The sequence below is a fragment of the Brienomyrus brachyistius genome, unplaced genomic scaffold (genome assembly GCF_023856365.1).
Source record: "Brienomyrus brachyistius isolate T26 unplaced genomic scaffold, BBRACH_0.4 scaffold143, whole genome shotgun sequence".
Taxonomy (NCBI): domain Eukaryota; kingdom Metazoa; phylum Chordata; class Actinopteri; order Osteoglossiformes; family Mormyridae; genus Brienomyrus; species Brienomyrus brachyistius.
This window is the reverse complement of record NW_026042418.1, coordinates 224,822-230,821: the sequence shown is the minus strand read 5'-3', so window position 1 is coordinate 230,821 and position 6,000 is coordinate 224,822. Positions and strand designations below refer to the sequence as shown.

Genomic DNA, 6,000 nt, shown 5'->3' with positions numbered 1-6,000 from the left:
GTGGAGATTCGAGGGGTGGTGCACTGCAGCCCCTTTCCCGTGCTGATGGCTGTGCCTCGGTGCCCGGCGGCCCGTCGCCTTCCAGCTCGTTCCATGCCGTCCCCACTGCAGCATGAGCTGGCGTGCTGCTTCTGACCGGGTGCAGTCGTCAACACCCCTCTCTGCTTTTTAATCTGCCTTTTTCTTTGCGGTTTAATCCTAGCCCTCCCTCCCTCCTTCCCTCCCGCTCGTTTTCACACACATGCACGCATACGCACACTCCTCCCCCCACTGCCATCGTATCTCAACTGCTACAGAGCTACTAGGGGAGGAAGTGGCGCATGGACCATAATAAGAGAGAGAGAGAGAGAGAGAGAAAGGAAGGGGAGGGCACACGCTGGGCGAGAGAGAGAGAGAGAGCTGAGGATGTCAGAGAGTCAGTTGGGCTGGAGCAGCAAGCAGCCTGCCGCGTCCTCGTGAATGTTTTCTCAGCTCGTCAGTCGCCGATGGACAGAGGACCCTGACTGAGTAAGGAAACCTTTGTTCTATCTCCCCTCCCCCTAGCCAACTTATCCCCGGGAACGTCCCCCCCCCCCCCCCCCTTTGCCTGTGCCGTTCTGTTGTCACGCAATAGCGGCAGGTCTCACTAAGTCGGGGGGCGGCGGACGGAGTCAGGATTGCTGGGGTGGCCCTGCCCTGTGCGGGGATGCGATCTCCGAGGGAAACGGTCGCCGTGACGACGGGATGCAGCCCGCGTCGGACGGGAGTACCAAACGTGTTTATGTGTATCTGCGTGCGTATGTGGCCACTCTACAGAGCTGACTGGGGTGGGGAGGGGGGTGAGCACAGAGCGACATGCTGAGCTGCTTAGTGCAGGGGTCCGGGCTTGGCAGGTGCTGTGCGGCCATGTGTGTGAAGGGGGGTGGTTGGAGGCTCGAGGATCGGCCGGTCCAGCACCCACCTGCGTGGAGAGAGATGGAGGAAGTGTAAGATCACAGCTTACCCACCCCCCTACTCCCCCCCCCCCCCCCCCCCAGGATTGCACCCCTTGTGAAATGTCCAGGACGCGAAGGGAAGGCGATGCCAGGGGACTGCCGAGTTCCTGTGGCTGCACGTGCGGTGGGATGCGGTGGGAGAGGAAAGACAGACAAGACTTGGGGTGGGGGGGGGGGGGGGGGCTGGATGGCACATGACAGAAGACGTTACATAATGGCCAGCGTTTGGCATCTCTGAATTATTCAACGGCAGCGCAAATCAGGGAGCGGCAGGAGACGGAGAGACAGTGGTCTGCGCCAAAATGCGTTTGGACGTCGAGCTTCTCATCTAACATGGTCGCCGGGGCACACTGAGGTGCTGACCCAATGTTTACTGACACATGCGTCCCAAATCACGTCCAAACTGTCATCCTTCATTTTAGAAGCTGGTGCCTCCGAAATACACTAATTATGGCGACATGAAGAAGTATCTGTACTCTAGGCAACACTGCGTGTGGTAATGTCACTGTGACTTGACAGCTTTCGAAATGATCTATTTCATATTTTCTAATTTCCTGTATAGACCTCAACCCAGTTCTGACCTAAATAATTCCTCTAACCAAGTTAAAAGTTAAAAGTAAAGAAGGTGAAATTACATATTAATTACATAATTAATATTATTTCTTCAAGAATAAACCGGGGCATCAAGTAGTCTTATGGTCTCTTGAAATAATCATCTTTGTCATTAAAGGGAGAGCTTCCTCTCTGTTTGTATGTTAGAGAGTTAGGATTACAGGAGGGATATTATGCCGGCCAGCCGTACTGTCAGAGTGCCGTCTTATCGCAGTGCCGATCGTATTTTATCCCTCACGGTTTACGCACGAGGCTGTGAGGCTGCAAATCGCCTCTATGCCCTGCAGTACATCTCTGTGACAGCCTGAGAATTCCGGTCGCTCTGCAGCTGTTTAAATTTTAACTATAATTTCTGGAAAAAAACCTCGATTGATGAGGAGGAGCAGCTCGGTCTCTCGTACCGTACGCCACTCATGAAAACAAGGCGCACAAACTTCAGGAGCCGCTGAACCCGACAGTAATTTAGCTTCCCAGCACCACTGATATGGTTGAACGACACAGGGACATGAGAGGCTGGTTCACAAACTGGGAGAACTGGGCTGTGAAGTGAACAGTACACCTTTGCCATGAAGACTCCCGTTTTCCCCGATAAAAGGTCAGTGTATTCTCCCCGTCATGGCTGGGCAACAAATCGAATTAGCGGCTTGAAGGAAGCTAAAAATAATGTCAAGCCCCTGGGAACAGCATTTATGCTTCAATCGCAAACTTCAGCTCTTCACTCCCTCCTTCTTTCTACTAATGAAATGTTGTTCAGGTAGCCTGACTGTGACTGAAGATGAAGTTGGTTTTGAGGGTGAGTTGGTTAGCTGTGTTCACTGTTGGGTACAGTTTGCCTCCCAGGATATGTGTGGTTGGCTGTCAGGAGCTCTGGATCGACATGCTTGATAAGGCCATAGCATCAATGCTCATGTTTGCATCCATCTGAGTTCATGTGTAGTCTGAGCCCAAGAGAGCATGCTGCTTCAATGCTATTGTCATCTGGGTAATACACCCATTCATTTTCCTGAACCACTTGTCTCGGATGATGTGTATCGGATTTAAAAGAGCTGTCCAACCAAACATGTTCCCTGGGTTTACATTTCCACTCACATGGTTTATTTTTTGCTTCAACTTTAAAGTGATTAAAGGCTTGCTCTGCTAGTGCTCGAGAAGCATGTCAGCGACCTCAGGCACCAGGCCACGAGTTCTGTCCAACGCGGAAGAACGCGACCCAGCTGGCAGCCAGGGAAACAGGTGGCGGGCTTCCGGCAAGCAGGTCGGGTCGCAGCTTGGGCCTGGCGAGGACAGGTGGATTCCAGACACAGAGGTCACAGCGACGGCTGTAAGGACCAAGCCGAGCTGAGCGGGACTGTGTGGGCCACTCCTCTGCGCAGCGCTTCCTCACCTGTGCGTTGGGCTTGTACTCATTTGCAGCCCACAACGTGAGACTGGTGGTGGGCACTGCTGGGTGCTGTGCCCAGGTGCCCGTCTACATGCCTTCTCCACGCCACCCACCCCACCCGCTCCGGCACTCCGCTTCTTCTCCGAGCCGTGGAGCCGCCGCCGAATTCGCTAAGCCCTCCTTGCTTGTGCACTTAGGCAGGATCCGTGCCCCAGAACACGAGTCGTTCAGCTTGAAGTGGCAGTGAGCCGGGGCACTATCTGGGCAAAAGTCTACCTCTGACATTATGTAACCCTGCTAGTAGGCGACTGCAGATCTACGCTCTGCCCACAGTGACCCTCCGTTCTCTTGATCTGATCCAAATTTCCTTTGTACCCAGCGGGTATTAAGCTGCAAATTTACATAATGGACAGAATGAGAGACGACACGTGTGATATTTCAGTTGCAGCATAAGGGTTTGTGATCGATGGCGGTGCCCCGCTCTGGCAAACATAATCGGTTTTTCTGGATGGGCATCGGGGGCAAAAGAATCTGTTTTGTACACAGACAGATGAGGTGAAAACATGGAGCCCGACGTGAGTGAAAGTGAAGATGCAGGTCTGTGAGGATCAATAAAGATTGATACTTTATAAACCTTTTTAGATCACCTAGTAATTTTGTAGTAGCAGTTTATCACAAAGAAACACAAAGAAACAATGAATAGAATAGAATAGAGACAGGAGCTCTTCTTGATCTGCTTGCCTTTTCACAAAAAAATAGAAAATGCACACCTAGTTATCGTGAGTAAGGCCAGTGATCCAGCCGCGGGGATTGTCTGTGACAGGGGGTTCGCCTGACGCCCCTATATTACTGCAAGGCAAATGTGCTCACATACAGGTTATGTGTTCAAAGCCAGCCCCCAGAATAAGTCAGGCAGGAAATCAGTTAGGTTAGGGGGTGTGATATCAGTATTTGTTTTAGGTGCAGCGTGCAGGCGTCCCAGAAGTGGCACCCCTCCCCGGACGCCCTGTTAAGCAGCCACAGCGCCAGGCTCCACAGACACCTGAGGGGCCCTGACACCTCCATGCATGGCTGCCGCATGGCAGTACGCGCTCGCAGCCACCGTGACACCCCCCCCCTGCCACGCCATGGCTGAATGTGGGCGCCTTGCTTGCCTCGGGAGCTGCTACTTTACAGGATAGACACGGGGGGGGGGGGGGGGGGGGGGGGGAGGGGTTGGGGGGTGTTGCCGGTGACAATACCCTCATTGAGGGGGACGCGCTGCTGTTTACGGCATGTACGGCATGGTGGTGACCCTGACCCCGCCCTGTCTTAAACGCCAGTCCTAATCGGCCCATTGACGTCAGGGCCTACAGGAAGCATGTGGGGGGCCCTTCACATGCCCTTCCTGTGCCCCCCACCCCTTTTTGTTTTTTGACCGCCGGCCACACAAGAGGGGCATTGAGGAGCAGAATCGGCGTCCAGAGTGCAAAACAAATTAAGGGCTTGTTTTTTTGAGACTGCATCACAACATGTAGCCCGAGGGGGCTGGGGAGGCATGAAGAGACGCAGCGTATCACTCTGTGCCATGCACACGCGCTGATGGAGGCCTATGATTGGCCGGTCGGAGGCCTTTGGGACACACCCCTGGCAGCCCTGATGTGACCCTGCTGGCCGAACACGGTAAGCGCTAGCCTGAGAGCAACAGCATGCTTTGGGCTGGTCCATTTTATCTCTGTGTGTGTGTGGGGGGGGTATTCATTATCATGGTGAGTCACGCAAGGTTGGCCTGCCCCCCCCCGCCCAAGACTTGGTATGTCCCTACTCTCTCACCCAGGGTTTAGCTGCGTAGCCTGTAATGTAAATGTGTCGGAGGCTGTGGGGGTGGTTATTATAACCATGTGACAGTTTGTGTGTATCTGCGCACATTGGTTACATTTGCTGGCACCCCAAGGCTTAGGGCCTGACTTGCATGTTTTCCTGCTCTTAATAATCAGATGGCATCTTATAATTGTTTGTTGGTGCACCGAGTGCAAATGAACAATCTTGGTGCCCCACGTAATTTATTGAAGAACCGCTTGACGGGTTCACTCCTTTCCCCGCCCACTCTCACCGTAGGTGGCTGCAGCTGCCCCTTGAGCTAAGCAGTCATTGTTATTGCCGATGACGGTGATTATGAATTATCAGTGTGAGTGGAAGCAACACAGATGGGTCATGCACATGTTCCTCAATCCAGACTTCCTGCTGATGACAGCTTTTCATGCGTCAGCCCCGAGAAACCTTGGTTTGGTCACCACGGCGACCAGCAGATCCTCCTCTCCATCACGGGCTTTAGGTTTGATGAAGCAGAATGTCTCAAAAGAAATTAGAGGTGAAGGTGATGGTACACGAGGTCCAGACGAAAGGGTCTTGTTGTATGAATTGCCTGAATTATTTATTGTTGAGGAAATTAACTATAAATCTATTGTAAATCTACAACACCCTGCAGAGATCTGTTGTTTAGATCCAGCCCAGCAGCGATTGAGATTTTCAACAAAACGAAAAATCACATCTTATTTCTGTAGTCCAGTGAGCTTTTTCCCCTAGTAAAGATGAAAAAGGAATCTTACTATGATTTTTCCTTCTCTCTTGCGGTTGAAAATGAAAACTTCAACAGTAAAAGTTTGTTATTGTCACGCTACGCTCGCGTTCGCTGGGTGAGCGTACAGGCAGGCGAGCGAGCAGGAACAAGCAAGCGGGCAAAGTAAGGGAAAACGGGGTTTAATCTCAGGACTCAGGGCAGGAAACATCAGACACTGACTAACATCAATGACAGACACTGAACTCTGGTAAGACATGGACCCAAATAGACAGGACTGATTGAGAATAATCGGACACAGCTGGGTACGATCAGGGAAGCACACGTGGGTAATCAGGGGGGCGTGGCACACACGAGGAGCGGACGAGCCGGGCATTACAGTTATACAACTGAAAAGATGTTTAACACATGCATGGCTGTGCTGTGAGCTCCGTCACTTCCAGTGGAGAAGTGTTGACCGGCGAACAGATGTAACC

The 6,000-nt window shown here is 52.4% G+C and overlaps 1 protein-coding gene across 2 annotated transcripts in view; it reads left to right on the top strand.

The window, feature by feature from the left end:
- The first annotated feature begins 363 nt into the window (after positions 1–363).
- The window catches only part of LOC125728010 (guanine nucleotide-binding protein G(z) subunit alpha-like), a 30,698-nt gene continuing 25,061 nt past the window's right edge, over positions 364–6,000 (top strand). Inside the window, exon 1 of one of the 2 annotated variants that reach the window (XM_049005036.1) lies at positions 364–507. The gene's annotated coding sequence lies outside the window, so the exon portion shown is untranslated. Of the gene's footprint in view, positions 508–4,377; positions 4,630–6,000 lie in introns of those variants that run through there. The other variant, XM_049005037.1, reaches the window with a different exon arrangement.